Source organism: Marmota marmota, unplaced genomic scaffold (assembly GCF_001458135.2).
Source record: "Marmota marmota marmota unplaced genomic scaffold, marMar, whole genome shotgun sequence".
Classification (NCBI taxonomy): Eukaryota; Metazoa; Chordata; class Mammalia; order Rodentia; family Sciuridae; genus Marmota; species Marmota marmota.
The window spans coordinates 13,569,725-13,587,935 of record NW_026000222.1 but is presented as its reverse complement, the minus strand read 5'-3'; the positions used below and the strand labels follow the sequence as shown (position 1 = coordinate 13,587,935).

At 33.4% G+C, this 18,211-nt stretch overlaps 1 pseudogene; it reads right to left on the bottom strand.

Annotated features, from left to right (window-relative positions):
* Nucleotides 1-1,568: 1,568 nt before the first annotated feature.
* Nucleotides 1,569-17,233, bottom strand: LOC107151061 (annotated as a pseudogene).
* Between the last annotated feature and the right edge of the window lie 978 nt (nt 17,234-18,211).

Sequence of the window (18,211 nt, the reverse complement as noted above, 5' to 3'; positions counted from 1 at the left end):
GAAGGAATCGTGTTTTTAGCATAACAGATATGTCACAGTTCTCCAAAATGGTTATACCAGTTTGGACTCCCACAAATGGTTTGTAATTCTTTTAATTTCTGCTAGTTTTGTGGAAGTTGTAGTAGTGATTTTATTAGCATTTCCTTGATGACAGGAGTTTGAACATATTCTATTTTCTGACCATTCACATTTCTTCTTTTAGTAAAGTGTTTCTTTTATGACTGTTTTTGTTGTTTGACACTCAGTAAAGCTCAACAATTATACTAATTAATCTTTGGTATATATTTCAAAGAAAAAATATGTTCTTTTTACATGTGTAGAGAGACATGTAGATCAAAATACAAAACATTCCCATCATCCCATAGGAGTCCCTGTGTTTATTCCTAGGTATTTCTTGCTCTTTGACCTCCCAGAGGCAACACAGTCTTTATCAACGTCAATTGGTTTTGCTTGATTTTTGAATTTCATCTAAAAGTACTTGCTATTCTGGGTTTAGTTTCTTTTACTTAAAATAAAACATGATGTAATTTTTTTGTAACAATCCATTCTTCATTGCTGTTCAGTATGCTAGCACATGCCTGTGCAGCAATTTACTATTATTGCTTTGTTCATAGACACTGAGATTTCCAATCTGGGGCTATCAGAACAACCATATATATTTGTCTACACTTGAAAAGATTATTCTCTTTTGAGGATTTACAGTTACAGATTGATAAAGCTTATAGGGGTTTAAATTTGCAAATACTAACATTATATTCGTGTGTTCCATATGTTTTTGTATTTCTCTACTCTTATTTTTTTTTTTTACTACATATGGTATGTTGATGTCTTTTGTTTATTTTGTCTTTCTTTCTCTTTGATTCTCCTTTGTTGAAGAAGTTACTATGTTACTTGGTGGGTAGATATTCATAATTAGCATATACTTATTTGAGTTGTGGTATTTAGATATATAGATTCATGTCTTATTTCATTTTTCTTTTTGTATTTAGCTCTAAATATTAGTTTTATTCCATTGTTTTGTTTTCTTATTCAGGCTCTACAATTTTTTTGTATGTTGGACTCTGTCTTGTATATTAATATTTTCTCAGTGATTCTTATTATACTCCTTCATTTTATTTTATTCTGTTAACTCTTTTCATGTGTTTGTTCAGTGACCTTTATTATAATTTTATCAATCCTCTCGTTTTGAGTACTTTATAATTTTTCATTTCTAAGATTATTTAAAAATTTTCTCATATGCAAATAGTACTCAATTCACATCTACCTGAATTTTGCCATTTTTGTACATAATTGTTGAATGCTTGAGAGATGTATTTATTTTAACTGTAAATATTTGTTTAACATTTTACAATTCAAGTTGACATATTATAATTTTCTCTGCCTTGTGGATGTGTATTGTTTTGAGGGGACTATTCCTCTGCTAAAGAGTTTTTTATTTTTATTTTTTTGTATTATAATAACTTCTTTTCATTTTGAATTTATTTTTCTTAACTGGTTATAATAGTTTATATAGATAGTGGTGAGGGAGGTTACAAGATATATCTCCCTATTTTGTTACTATAATGAAATGAAGTCTCTTTAGTTTATGGTATATTTTTTTTGGAGGTTTGCTATGTCTGATTTTGTGATTTTTTCCCCCCTATGGGACCATTATTAACTTTTATCTTTTATTTTCTTCCTACCAAGCACTTGAACAGTACCCCTTGTATGTCAGAATGGCATTTTCCTGACTGGCACTTCTATTTCTTGCAATTGCAAGCCTCTTCCCTTTGATCTTGTGGTAACCAGTACTCTGATCTAATAGGTCTTAGACTTACTTTTTGATTATTTCTACTTTCTGATGCTTATGTTATTTGCATTTTTTATGTCTCCTAAGCCCTGCTGATTTTCCGTTTTTATCTGCATAGTCTGTATCTCTCTCTCTTATTCTCTAACTTGGGCTTCAAAGATGGTTACTGAATTTTATTGTTTGTTTCTCTACTTACATGTGTTTGACATTTGTAGTATTGTCTCTTAATTTTGCTATATATGTGGACTATTTTTAAAGTTTTGTGGAGACATTTGGATATAGGTTTTTCCATGATTTTATGGGAAACTGGAGTACTCTTCTATTTTCTTGAAGTCCAGATATTTTAAAGTCTAGATTGATGCCTATATCTCCTGTAGTGTTGTTTCTTTTGTTTTCTCTTACATTTTTTTCTCCTGTTATGTCCTATAATTGTCAACTGGATGTCAGATTTGGATATGATATTTTTGAAACTATAGGTGATATTAACTTTTTCCAAAGAGGGTTTATTTTTGCTTCTGGAGGTTGGTAGAGTAGAAACAGTTTAACTTAATTCAGTCAGGGGTTGAGTTGATGTATAGCTGGATTTCATTCTTATGATACAATTCTGGTTTATTGCTACTATTTCCCAAGCTTCATTTTCCTCCCTACTCTGTGGTACTGCTAACAGCTTTACTTAGCTTCTCAGACTTCTGCCTTAGAATTGGCAAATGACTTGAGAAAATCCACGCTGAAGGTTGAGTTACCTCTTTGTGACTTTTCTTTTGCTAAAAATCTTGATCCCCGTGTCTTGGCTTCTTTAGTGGTAGCTATGTAATGTCTTCATACAACTATTTTCCATATTGCTATGGCTGGACTTTGTCCACAAAACTTCATGTATTAGAAATTTAATCCCCCAAACCATATGCTAATAGTATTTGTAAGCGAGGCCTTGAGTAGGTAATTAGGGTTAGATAAAGGTCATGATGATGGGACCCTCATGAAGGTACTAGTAGCTTTATAAGAATACTTGCTCCATCTCCCTGATCTCTCCAGGTAATACCCACTGCCGTGTTATTCAATTTCCCACCTCCAAACCATGAATTAAATAAACCAATATTTATTCTTTATAAATTTTTTCAGTCTGTGATATTCAGTTATACCAACAGAAAAGAGACTAAAACATAGTCACTTGCCACATGAAGACCTTTTAGTCAACAAGGGACTCTGTGCATGATAGTGGTCCCATGTGGTTGTGTTGCCTAGTGATGTTGAAGTGGTCTCAGCTTATGTAAGTGCACACTGTGATCTTTGCACAATGAATAAACCATTGATGAATTTCCCAGAATGCATTCCTGTTAAGTGATGTATGACTATTTTTACCTGGTTTTTCTAATTATTCTTATTGAGAGGGTAAGCCTGTTCTGAACTCATTTCCATAGGCTCTCCATTAAGCTTTTGTTTTTAATTTCTTAATTAATATATTCAATTGGTATAAATGCCTTTCATATGTCATAGGTCATTTATTTTTCAAGTGTGTGCGTGTGTGTGTGTGTGTGTGTCTGTGTGTGTGTGGTGTGTGCTGGGGATTGAATCAGGGCCTCACAGCTGCTAGGCAAGTGCTTTACCACTGACCACTGAGCTACACTCCAGCCCCTAACTCATTTATTTTAAATTTTCTGTAAAGATATTTTTACATTATGAAAAAATATTTTAAACATATTAGCATGGCTATTTTATAATCTATACTTGATAATCCAAATAAATAAATTTTTTTTCATGGTGCCTAGTTTTCTTGTGTATTTAATAGTGTGTTCCACCAGATAACATTTGTGTTTGCTGAAGTGTGGCACCTGGGAATGCTACCAGTTGGGCACCACTTTATGATTGTTTGTTTGTTTATATATAAGTGTTGTGTGTTTGGACTGTATATCTGTTTGGGTGGCGACTTGTGGGTTTGTGTTTGCCCTTGCTTTGCTCATTGCCAAACCAACTTTCCCTGTAGTCTTTTAGTCCGGACTCCTAATCACCTTTACAAGGTGAATACTCTGGGATCCCAGCTTCACAGGAGGAGAGACACTATTAGACCTTTAGGTGGTATCAATTTTTGTTTTCTGTGCTTCATATTAAACAAGGTCTGTAAGTCTACAGCTTAAGTCAAAATAGCTGATCACATATTGTCAGGGCAAAAACAGATTTAGCACTCTATCTTTGAATTCCCACTTTAACCTACATTTTGAATTGGTAGTTTCTAACTATGCTTAATAACTCTTGGATGCTTTTAAGACGTTTTTGTATTTCATCTTATATTTTTAATTGATTTCAGTGACGGAATTGGTACAAATGCTCTGGTGCTCTACAGAGCCTGAAACAAAAGTTTTTGTTTGATTATAAAATTTGGCGAACCATTTATAGAACTTTTCTTTTCACTTTCCATTTTTACACACACACACACACACACACACACACACCCTTACCTTTAAAAGAAGATCGACTGTTCTACTTATTAAACTTTGCTTTCAGGGATAAAGTTCTAAAATTCATCTAGTATTGTTTGTGAAGTTGGGTTTTACTTTTTGTGCAGGATCATATTTATTAATTATATATTTTTCAGACTATCTGAAGTCCTTAAATATTTTTCATAAGGCAGAGATTTAGGTTCCAGTTTATCTGGGATATTTCTATAGTTCTAGGAATTTATTGTGTTTAAGACATATTTCTTTTAGCAGAGGAAAATAAGTAAAGGTGTAATGTGAAAAGCATGAAAAGACCACCTTCTATTTTTGTTCTGCTCCTTAGTTTCCCATTTCCTGAGTGCTTAGAAATTTGGTAAATTGATAGAAATTTTTTTGTGGGTTTGTATACTTGTGATTTTTTTCCTCTAAATAATTTCAGAATTTATTTCAACTTTCTTAAAAAGTGAATATGTCAATGACATGGGCTTGTTAAAATAGTTGCCTTTTATGAAAAATTACCTAATCAATTATAGGTGACAAAGAAATATTTTGTGTTAGAGTAATACATAACTTTAATGTTCCTTTATTATTTGGCCTTATAAATAAATATGAAAAGTGATCATCTTGTAACATTTTAAAAAAATTCACTTTCTTCTTTCCCCGGAAAGCAAATAAAACCATCATTCTTTTCTAATCTTCATGAATAATTTCTTTCTGGCCCTAGGTTAAAGGGTTTTCAAGGCCATCCTATGGTATCTGTAGAGATACAAGTTAGACCTTGCAGTCTAGGCCTCTATGAAAGCACTTCTAAATTTCAGAGGTGAAGACAGCTTATTCTTAATTTTTGGATAATTTCAGTTGTGGACTTCGGAATGAAGCTGCTAGGGGGGAAATGATCCTTATTAGAAGCATAAAGCCTACTGACTGTATCTTGGCCAGTGTTCCCTTTTTTCCAGTAAGCTGTCTGCTATACAGAGGTGTATAACCCTAATGGCTTGTTGTATGCCATTAAAAGGTATTGTACACTCATAAAAGAATGACATTTTGATCAATGCTGTTAAAAGAATTACTGTCTTGACACAGAAAAGCTTTCCTGCTGCAAGTTTAAAAATATGCCTTTAAAAGCTTTTTATTGAATACCTTTGCATCCCTTAGAAATATGCCATTTTGGCATGAGGTTACTCTGAACTATTCCACATTATTACTTAAATGCAAAGCCTCCTATTTACCTTTAGAAGTCGCAGAGCCAGACAGGTATTTCCCTACCAAATAGATTTAAGTCATGGTAGTATCTTAAGCCACTGTATCTGATCTAAAAATAGAATTTTTGTAAAAAGAAAGCTGAAAACTAAATTATTCCTTTTTATTTTGTGAGATATTGATTTTTTCATGCTGTTTTGTTTAAAGTTTGTGGTTTAATTTCCCTTTGGATTTAGGAATCACGCCTTTCCACCCAGTTCAGAGATAGATCTTTTCTAGTCACCTGGGAATTGGTTTTCTTAAATGGTGATATATTAGAAGTGATTTTCTACCATTTTTTCCTTTTTATTATATTTTGATTAGAAGTTTATGAAAACCATATCACAAAGATACAGTCTTCTAAAGATGAAGGTTTCTTCTATACACAGCTGGTCTTTCAGAGATTTATTTAAGTATCTTTGCTGTAAGTTTAATTTCATACTTTGTAAGCCTTCTGCTATTATTTAACTTCTGACTTAAACCTTTAAAAAGAAAAAGAATAACAACAACAATACCTTGTGAACTGAGCATTTGAAAGTCCAATACCCTGAATACCATATTTTTCTAAATATTTCACTATGGAGTAATAATTTACTGGATAGGTTTCAACTTTTATACTTCATGAATTTGATGTTTAATCCTAGTATAATAAACTTTTCACACATTTCAGGGTATGGGCATGTTTCAGGATAAATAAGTGTTTATTTTAATTTTTTTTCAATGAATGTTTTTCATTATTTATTTTTTGTGGCACTGGGGATTGAACCCATGGGTACTCTACCACTATGCTACATACCCAGCCTTATAGGATATCTCTTAAGTTGCCAAAGCTGGCCCCATACTTAGGATCCTCCTGCTTTAGTCTTTTAAATTGCTGGGAATATAGGCATGTGCTACCATTTTAGGATCAATAGAGGTCTTTTGTCGGCTAAACAGAGATCTTTTGTTACATCACTAAAATACCACACATTGGTCTTATAACCTGAGATCTTGTTTCTGTAACAGGACAATTCTTAGATATTATTTATCAGCATGCTGAACTATTCCTTTTGCAGAGACATAGACATCATCCATTTTTTTCCCCCTGATATTCTTGTTTTTAACTGTTGTGACTTATTGAATCAAAGCAGTTAAATTTGAAACAAGTTCAACTCAATGTCATTTCCTTCAAGAATTGACTCATCTTTCTGGGTGTGAGTTATGAACAAGCAACATCTGACCTCCTCTGAACCCTGTTGATGTATTTTTTACCCAAGAAATTTTGCATTTTAACAAGAGACCCATTCTTCTAAATAAAGACATTGATAAGGAAGTGAGCATGCACAGATTCTCTTGATCATGTTCTGTGCATGATTACAAACAGTGCAAACAACAACCAGTGCCTTTCTATTTCTCTGCCATTTGCCATCCTAATAATGTCTTTCTTTGCAAGGAGATTGAGTTCTACACTGATGTGATTGGAATTCCTCCATAGGGTTCCTTTGAGGCCCTTCACAATAACTATGTATTGCTTCAGAGTGAAGTTGACATTTTCTGGAATGTCCACAGTCTGCTGAGAATGGTCTTCATTCTTGCACTAGAAGTGGCAAAGAGCATTGATTTTTATTTGGCATGTCAACTCTGTCAATCTGTTCTAGTTTTACTTGTAAAGCAGATATTTTTGTTGTTATTCATGACGGTTGTGCTTTTATTATTCAGTATCCTCTAAGGGCAGGGCAGGTAATTTATATATATTCATAACACTAAAACTTATTACAGCTATTATGTGTCATGTTCTATGCTAAAGGGCTTCCCATGGCTCAGGGAAGTTATATAACTTGATCAAACAATGAGTAAATTGTGGAGTTAAAATTCAAATATAGGTAGTTTGACTCTCAACTATTGTGCTATTTTTTTTTTTAAAGAGAGTGAGAGAGAGAGAGAGAGAGGGAGGGAGAGAGAATTTTTTTTTTTTAATATTTATTCTTTAGATTTCAGCAGACACAACATCTTTGTTTGTATGTGGTGCTGAGGATCGAACCCGGGCCTCACGCATGCCAGGCGAGCTTGCTACCGCTTGAGCCACATCCCCAGCCCTATTGTGCTATTTTAACCTGTGAATATCTTGTTTATTTGTTGTAGGTAGGATTCCCATTTTACAAACAAGGAGCTGGAAGCTCAGAGTATGTACTTTATATATTAACATACAATGAAGGAATGGCTTAGCTGCCATTTGAATATTTTCTACTATTTACACTGGATATTTTTCCTTTAGCTTTCTCATTGCACATCCTCCCCTTAATTAGTTTTGTGTATTCAAACGTGGCTTTTACTAGAAATTTTGAAATAGGAATTTGTCTAATGATTTTTTCACTTATTCTTTGGAGAGAAGCATATTATAAAGATATTTGGACTATAAGTCAGAAGACCTGGGTTCTTCTAATATGTTTGATTTTGGCCATATAACATTGCATAAATCACCCTTTACAGTCTTTTTTATAAAGTGAGGGGATTGGGCCTAGATGATTTAAAAAATTTCCTCAAGCTTTAAAATCTAATTTGATTTTATTTTGATTCATTGTTTATTCTTATTCTTTTTAATATGGACAATCTATCACTTGTATTTCATCCCATTAAATACTGCATATATATTTATTTTTTACATTAGTGACAAGCTCTGATTTTTATTTTTTACTTGCAATATTACATATGATGTTGAAATACAACAATGGAAAGAAATTCCATGTAAAGAAGTAATTAATTCTTTTATAAGTACACTCTTTCTTTTAAACTACTCAAGAGTCTCCTAGTTTTAACAGTCAGAATTATTTCAGAGATCTACATATTACAAAAAGAAATAAACTATTTTTAAAAGAAAATATTTTCACTAACAAAACCAGGGATAGGCAACTGCCACCTTCAAAGTACTTGTAAATTCATAACTATATAACAGTACTATTGAAAATAACAGATAACATTTACTGGAATTAATGTCATGTATTATAGTAAGCATTTTATATACATCATATCGTCTAATACCTGTGAAAATACTGTGAGGAGGGTACCATTATTATCCTCATTTTACATATTAGGAAATAGATAATTATTGAAGTTAAACAATTTCTCCCAAGGTTATGTTGTTATTCAGTGGTGAAGTTGAGATTCATACCTGCAGAATACCTTAGAGATTTTCCTTAGATTTGCAAAATGGAATAGTCGTAAGAGGTTTTCTATGAGAACACTTAGTGATATGAGTCTGATTTAAACATGAGTGTTTTGGGGAAGGAGTGGATCTGATAACTTGTGATCAATGGTAGTTTCTAGTTCTCAGATTTTATCACTGCTGGTTACATATTTTACTGATATGGTAATAGAACAAACAATAGCGGTTGTATGATTTTATAATACTACTTATTGTCTGAAGAGTTAATATATTCATTATGTGTTTTAGAAAAACATTCTTTGGTGTTTGGAATGTGGATGGATGCATTGTGGTGTGTGTGTATGTGTACATGAACATGGATTAGTAGCTGGAGGTTAGGTTGACTATTCCAGTTTTCTCAGGTTTGGGTTTCTGAGTCTGAACTTTTAGAAAAAAGTCCTAAAAACCCAGAGCAAGTATGTATGTATGAATGTATGTATAGTGTATGTCTGTGTGTAAAATGATGATAGCCTTTGGGCTACAGGGAATTCAGATCTTGCCGACAGTTAAACAGTTCTGAATTCAGTGCCTAGACTGATATTTGTCTGTTTTATTAGCAGAAAGCTCAATCTCCTGTGTTTTCCCCATTTCAGATAACCTTTTCTTGTCATCTAAGAAATTAATTTCTTTGTTGGAATTATTGCAAGTAAACTTGATAGCAGGAATGCTGTTATTGAGGTAGCTTACACAGTGATTTGCTAAGTACAGCCTCTTCATAAAAGGTGAAGCAGAAGTCAATTTATCGATCACCACCAGGATTTCAGGAACCTGTTGAACTACCTGATTTTTTTCCCCATCTTTTTATAAAGCCTACTATTTTATTGCTTTTTATACCTTAGCAATTGGTTGTTCCTTTGGAAGTATTTTTTTTTTTTTTGTACTTTCACATCAGGTAAACTTTTATTTTTTCTTAGCATAAATTGAAACTCTCTAAAAACCATTTTTAATTAAGCCACATGAAATTACCAAAGTTTGACTTGCTTTCATCTATAAAAGTGGTAGTTTCATATGGTTTAATAGTTAACTCAACCTTTGGTTATTTGGAAATATTCGGCAATTAACAAATTTATTTGGAGTAGTGCATTGAAATCCTGGTTAATGTGAGAAGAAACTGAGATGACTTTGAGCAGATTACTCAATGCTACCTATATGCTAAAAGTATGTTTAAAAAGGTATAATCATATGGAAAAATGTGTCTACATAGCCATTAATATTAGACATGCATTTGAGAATTTATTTTAATTGAAGGTTAAGACCAAATTTCCTTTCTCAGAATTTTGACCCAATTGTAAGCTATAGTGAGTTATGTAAATTTTGATGGATTAAAAAATGCTCCTTTCATGGAATTAGATTTAAAATTGTTGCTGTATTAACACAAACTGATCAAGAAAATGACTTTCTGTGCATTTTGAACATCCAGTTGAAGTTGGGGTTTGCCCTTTGGATAATTTCAGTACCTAGAAAAAATATAAGGGTACTATGAACTTTTTTTTTGTAACCTTACTACTGGCCTCAGCCTCATATGCTATCATGATTTAATATTCATATGCATAGAATTGCATATGTGAATATTTGGTATTAAAAACACATAATGTAATACTTGGCCCATAAACAAAAAGAGAGCCTTTCCTAGTTATTGAGGTAGCTTACACAGTGTGGGAGTTGTGGGTACAGTAGACCAAGCTAATGCTGAGAATTTCAACTTAAAGCAATGATTCTACCTTATAGAAATAAAAAGCTGTTACAGAATTTTCAGTAATTATAGCCTTAAAACTTTGTTTCTCTATTCTCTAACGGTAACCTCGGAGTTAGATATATCTTTTAACAGTGTCTTGTAAAATTGGAATTCATATCTGGGTCTCATTCTTTTTTCTATTATCTTTCTTATATGCTTTGTTAAGTGTCTTAGTATGTGTTTTGTTCTGCCTCTGTCATCAGTATCAAATATTGTGAGTATTTACTATTGAAATACTGTTCTTATATTTTCACAAACTACTTTGTGACTATTAAAGAATATTACGCATGACTTGTGGTTTGGTAGATCTTTTCAGGAATAAAACCTGATATCAGGGACTGGGGTTGTAGCTTGGTGGTAGAGTGCATGCCTTCCGTGTGAGAGGCACTGGGTTCAATCCTCAGCACCACATAAAAATAAGTAAATAAAAAACTAAAGGTATTGTGTCCATCTACAACTAAAAATGTTTAAAAAAACCCTGATATCAGAGCTATTTAAAAATACTCTTCTAAGACATTAAAATATAAATAGTTCTCATTGTAAAAAACTATTGAGATAATATACCCACATATAATGAACCATGTTCTGTTGCTCTAAGATGCTAACGTGAGTCTGTCCTTAACAGGTAGCTTGGAAAACTGAAAACTAAGTCTGAAGTTGTGATCAAATAGGAATTTGATATTGTTGCTTTTCTCAGCAATTAAATTCATGGGGCAATTGACTAGAGGACATGATGTTTCCTTGATCACAAAACTTCTTTGATCAAAAAGATTCATATATTGTGAGTATACAGCTTAATGAATTTTTATAACCTAGAGATACCTGAGTAGCTAGCATCTTGATTAAGAAACAAAGCATATCTCATAACTTGGAATCCCACGTAGTGTTTATATCTAAACTGAACATCAGTCTCTACCCAGCTAAATTTTAGTTGAGTATTATATAATTGTTTAGATTTAAATACTGTGGGAAGAATAACACTACTCAATATTACCTAGGTAGTTATATTACTTTTTACCTTTTGCATGCTAGCTATAGCATACTAATATTCTATTTAATTCTACAGAATTCTATAAATGTCTATAGAATTTCCTTAGTTGTCTTCGTGATTGTTGAATAAGGACTTAAACTATTTCTAAGTGTAATCTTGATTTTTCTGAGTAACTGCCTTGCTTGGATGGTGACTGACATTTAAAGCTGATTTGATTGGCCCCTTAAGTTTGAGCTGCTGGGATTGCAAAACTCAATCATATGCAGAGAATTTGCCATTCAGACTGACAGTTCTGTCAGGCAATCGGATTATCATACATGCTTCAAGTACATTATTATCTCTACATGATTGTTTTGTTTTCTTTCTTCTTGAAAACTAGTTGGAAGCTCTGGTCTCTGAAGGTAAAAAGCTAGAACATCAATCTGCCACCTCCAGTTGGCTTTAGTTTCCCTGTTGAGTTTCCATCCATGTGCGCTGAGCTGTTCCAGTCACAGCCCCAAATTTAGTGTTTTTCACTAATGTTTGTTGGAGAAAAAGGTCTATCTTCTTTGGAGAGATTGAAATGAGTAATAGTCTTTCGACACTATTGGCAAGTGGCTTTCACGGTCCATGGCAGAGCTAATGAGCTACAGCTGCCTGCTTGGAAAATTCAGCTTTCAGTTGTCTGAAAGGATCCTCAGAATGTGGACTTGAGTTTCTATGTGTATTAAAACAACAACAATGACAACAACACAATCTTGACAAGCTTACAAATGTGTTATAAATTTCAGTGCAAGCTATTTTGTAACCTCTGCAACATTTTCCAGTTTCAACTGCAATAATTAAATTTTTTCCAGGTTTTGATAGAATCCTAGAAAAATGAATGAGAAAATTATTTGACAAAGGCAGTTTTGCATCAGGAACTGAATTTGTGGTGTTTATACTATATGGTCAATTGTGCATTTGTATTTAAGAGCAAGAAAATTACATAAAACTGTACTTTACAGTGTGGATTATGTATATTTATCTTCTGTTCTTGGACCATCATGTTCTTTCAGCATATATAACTAGGCATTCCATATGAATAGAATGCATTGTACTGCATGAAAACATATAACAGTATGGTATACTTGTGATTCAGTGGAGAATCCAGTATGTAAGCACAATCATACTCAAGGATTAGGCTTATAATATCAGGTATTTCTGTTTCTCTTTCCTGAGAATAGGAAGTGATCTTTTACAACTTTTATGTAGAAAAGTAACCAGACCATTTTGTCTAAGCTCATAGGAGACAAGTGTTCCACCTCAAGGTTGAAGGAACTTTTTTATCGGCGTAGATAATGTTATTTTATTAATTTAACTAATGTGTCAGTTTCAGGAAAGTATTCTATTGAAATGGCTTGATTGTTATTCAGGGGGGACATTTTTATGGGCTATATAGGTGATTATTTTCCTATCAACTGTAAGAAAGCCTCAAGCAAAACATTGCCTGATTTTCTAATTTGTAAGCAAAACTGCCTTGTAACCTCTGACAGTGTACTCTGTTATAGTGTTTTTGAAGAGAGGGCTATTATTGCTCTTGAGAAAGAGGATGCAGGTAAAAAGAACTGTGGAGAAAAGTCATTCAATAGCATTCTACAGATGCGGAGTCACTGCTGGGGCACTATAATAGATATAACTATAAAATGAGCAAATGAAGGTTGTCTGCAAAGTGTGAACTTTCTACATTTGCAAGTAGAGACAAGTTCTTTGATTTTAATATGCGAATCTTGGTACAAGAACACATGAATTTGATATACCTCTTGAGGTGGTTGGAATGATTTAAGGCATATAGAGAATACATGCACAGTGCAGAACAAGGGTAATAAAACAGGAGCTCCTAAAACAGAATGAGAACATTTCCCTTATCTGTATTTACTTTCTAGTAAGGAGCGTTTGATATTAGCATCAGAATTATATTCTATATTCATAATTTATGGAGTAAGTTTTTTGAATTTTATATAGTATATATTAGTAGAGTAGTAAACGTAGTAAACTGCAAAATAAAATTTAAAGGCATAGAAAATTATGACATTTCCAAGAACAGAATATATAAAAATCTAAAGTAGATAGAACAAAAAAGAGGGAAATAGTAGGCATTAAGGAAGGGATCTTCACTAAGATCATATTGCATAAGATCTCTTATTTTTATTCTTCATTTAATATGTATATTTAACCAGATCCTCCTCTCACTGAATTCTCCTTGTGACCCATTTTTATACAGCTTTGTTGAGATATAATGTACACACCATGAAATTTACTCATTTAAAATGTACAGTGCAATGATTTTTGTCTATTCAGAGTTATGTATCTATGTATGTAACTATCATAATCAACACTTTTATCATACCAAAAAGAAACCTCATATTCATGAGCAGTCACTGTATATCCTCCCCCAAATACCCCACGACTAGCCAACCACTGATCTTTGTGATCCAAGTTTTAAAAGTTTTTGATTTGAAATTCCCTGCTGCCTTCCAAGGACATTCTACTTCAAACCATTTGATTGATTATACAGGCACAATCAGAAAGCTGTAACTATTCTCTTTGTTGATACAAGTCTCATAAATCAAAGGGAGTGACATATAACTGTATTCTTAGATATATCTAATTATATATAACTTCTTAAACATGATTTTCAAAAGGTTGTTTTTATCATAGATATAGAACCATTAAATATACCCCCTCCCTCACCCTTGACTCTGATCCTTAACTTAAAGATTCAGAATATTGATCTTGTCTGAGTCTTGGAGTTTTTAGACTAAGAGATTCTGACTCATTCTGACAGCATTCACAAGGCAGTAATGTATAACTCAGAAAACAAATCATTCAACATAATGTAAAACGCATCTGCTCATGAGAGTAGACATTGCATCCTCTAAACAGCACATTCTCTTCCTATAAGTAAGGGCAAGCTAAAATGTTATCAGTGAATTATCTTATACATGTGTAACCAATTATAATGGTTCAAACACTGAATAGCTCCTTTGTTTCTTAGTGAAAGGCAGAATAATGCCCGCCCCCCATGTGTGTGTTCTGATCTTCAGAATCTGTTACCTTACATAAGAAAAAGAACTTTGTAGATGCGATAAAGTTAGGGAGTTTGAGATGGTGAGCTATGATGGATTACTTGAGTGCGCCCAATCTTATCATGCGGGTCCTCAGAACTGAGAACCCTTTTGCGGTGAGAAGAGATAAAACTATGGAGGAACCAGAGAGACAGAGCAGCATGAAGAGGAATTGACTAACCATTTCTGGCTTTGTAGATGTAGGAAGGAGCCATGAGCCAAGGAATTCTGGTAGCCTCTAGAAGCTGGAAAAGGGAAAGAAGTAGAGTGTACTCTACAACCTTCAGAAAGGAATGACTGCTCGGTTAATATGTTGATCTCAATCCAGTGAGATTCATTTTAGTCTTCTAACTTATAAAACTGTAAGAGAATAGATTTGCATTGTTTTAAGTCAACAAGTTTGTGGTAATTTGTATGTCAGCAGAATACTAATATATAGACCTCAAAATTTCTTCCTGAATGGACCCAGTTAGTGAGCCTTGGGCAAGCACTCTCTCTTAGAACAGTGCATGAATGTGTCTTACCTATGTTTGTCTTAGAGCATTTTCTTAAGAACAAGGACTTTAGAGCTAGGTTTTAATTCTAGCTTTGCTATTTCACTGGCTTTGTATATCTTAGGTAGATTACTTAATATTCTGAGCGTTGTTTTATCATGAAAAAATGTGGTACTGACAATACTTACCCTTTCAGGGTTGTTTTGAGGATACCATGAGATAATATATCAGCTGATGGCACAGTTTGATATGTAGTAAGCACCTAATAAATGATAGCTGCTATAATTATCTTTTAAAAGCTAAAAATGGAGTTTACCAATGGCATGCATTCTAACCCTGGCTCATATATAAACATGTTAAAAACTATTTATTGTCTTTAGCATTCTGTTCCATGGAATTTTCTTCATAACCCATTGGCTACTGATATTGGGTCTTTTCACGAAAAGGCTTATTTTTTAAAGCTTTAATGGTTAGGTTGGAACTACCTTTGGTTTATGGTGCAATATACAATGCCTTTTGATATTTCCTTTCTTTAAGTCTGTGTAAAACAGATCATATTAAGGAGAACCTGGAATTCTGTCTCTATAATTTAAAAAATTTATAATCACTCGAAATTGTTTCTTCAGTTTTAAAATCCCCAATGCCTGGAGAATGGCAGACACATAATAGACAGCTATAAATATTTGACTGAACTAAACTGAGTTCTAAGCAGTTATTCTTTCACAACCTATTTTGCCTGTTGTTACTACTCTAATTTTGGGCCTTAGTTTTGTGCCTAACTTATTATAGCACTTTCTTTTTTTTTTTTTAAATATTTATTTATTTTTTTTAGTTTTCGGCGGACACAACATCTTTGTTTGTATGTGGTGCTGAGGATCGAACCCGGGCCGCACGCATGCCAGGCGAGCGCGCTACCGCTTGAGCCACATCCCCAGCCCAGCACTTTCTTTTTTTAAAATTTGTTTTAATTAGTTATACATGACAGTAGAATGCATTTATGCACTTTGATATATCATACATAGATGAGATATAATTTCTCATTTTTCTGAGTGTACATGTTATAGAGTCATATTGGTCATGCAGTCCCATATATACATAAAGTAATAATGTCTATTTCATTCTATCTTTCCTATCCCCACATCTACTCCCCTTACCTCTCTTAACTTCCTTCTACCGAATCTAAGGTAACGCTATTATTCTCTAGTGCCCCCCACACCCCGCTTTATTGTGAATTAGCATCCGCATATTAGAGAAAACATTTGGCCTTTGGTTTTTTGGGATTGGCTTATTTCGCTTAGCATGACATTCTCCAACTCCATTCATTTACTGGGGAAATATCATCATTTTACTCTTCTTTAAAGCTGAGTAATATTCCATTGAATATATACACCACATTTTCTTTATCCATTCATCTATTGAAGGACACCTAGGTTGGTTCCATAGTTTAGCTACTGTGAATTGAGTTGCTGTAAACATTGACATGGCTGCATTACTGAAATATGCTGATTTTAAGTCCTTTGGGTATAAACCAAGGAGTGGGATAGCTGGGTCAAATGGAGCTTCCATTCCAAGTTTTCTGAGGAATCTCCATACTGCTGTCCATAGTAGTTGCACCAGTTTGCAGTTCTACCAGCAATGTATGAGTGTACCTTTTCCCTCACATCCTTGCCAACATTTATTGTTGCCTTACAGCACTTTCTTAACTACTCTTTTGCCACTTGTCTTTCCTCTCTTTGATCTTCCACAATGCCACCAGACTAGGCAAAGACATTGTACATCATTTTCTCTCCCACTTAGTTTTCTTTTCTCATTGCATAATAGCCATATTATTTAACCCATTGTTTTACAACTTTTTATGGCATTTTATGTTTAGAAAATTATATTTGTATGGCACACAGAGGGAATAGGCCAGCCATCTATAGCTAGAGGATTTATACCCCAAGGGCTGAGAGGCTCACAATTCTTAGTACATTGGTCACTTAATTTAGGCACACCGATATGCCTTGGCATACCCATTGGAAAGCTCTTCTTAATGTAGAATTTGAAAATGTTTTTAATTAGAATTTATCCTGTCTTTTAGATCTTAATGAGTACATATTGTGTGCTTTCTAAACTCCAAGGAAGGAAATTCTCTTAGAGGAACTATTCTCTTACAAGAACCTGTCTCCAGGCAGACAGATCTGGGTACTGGCTTTCACATGGGCTATTTGTAATCCTTTCATACTTCTTCTTATTTCTATTGTTTTGAATAACATTTGTTTTCTCATCATCTGTCTGAATCTTCATGCTGTCTTCTCCATGATGCTTTCCCTAATACAGTTAAAATATGGCATTTTTATGAATTGTGTTTCAATTTCATGACAACATAAGCTTATTCTATTTATTCCCCTCTGTAATGCCTGAATTTCTTTTTTAATTGGCATATACAAACATAAAAATTATACAGATTGGATTCTTTATATTCTAATTCAGTTAGTTTTATATTGTCAAGTTTTTCTTTATACATCTTTCTATTATTCCTATCATATTTGTAACTATTGACCAAAATATTTACCCTGTTTCATCTTCCTACAAATTTATACATACAAATTCAGAGAAATATCTAATGCTATACAACAATTATAGACTAATATTCATCGGGCAGATACATTATCAAGTCATAAGCAAATGTTTTCTAAGGGCTCATACTTAGTTCACATTCATTATAATAGCTTTACATATATTTGATCTTCAGAACAGCTCTGTAATGATAGTGTTTTATCTACATTTTACAAATGAAGAAACTGTGGCATACTAAAGTAACTTGCTAAAAGTTGTGTAGTGATTAAGAGTGGCCTGATTGAAATATTATCAGTTAATGCAGGTGGTTTTGACATGTGAGCTCAGCATGCTGACAGCCATTCTGTTACACTGTGCTGTGAAAAACACAGTTATGTATGGATGAACAATCCAGTAAATGCTAATATTCCTTCTGAAGTGAGATAGACTATTATATAGGATTGAAAGAAGTTTTAGTTCTAAGGAATGTAGGATGTAGTCGAAGGTATGATAATATACAATCGACAAGTGACCAGTATCTTAAAAATCAAAAGTTAATAAGAAGCCAGGCATGGTTGTGCATGCATGTAATTTCAGCTACTTGGGAGACTGAAGCAGGAGGATTGTGAGTTCAGGGACAGCCAGCTAGTATACCGGGAACTCTGTTCCATAAATAAATACAGAAAGAATACTATTTGTGTAGTGTGTGTTATGTGAGCTAAACAA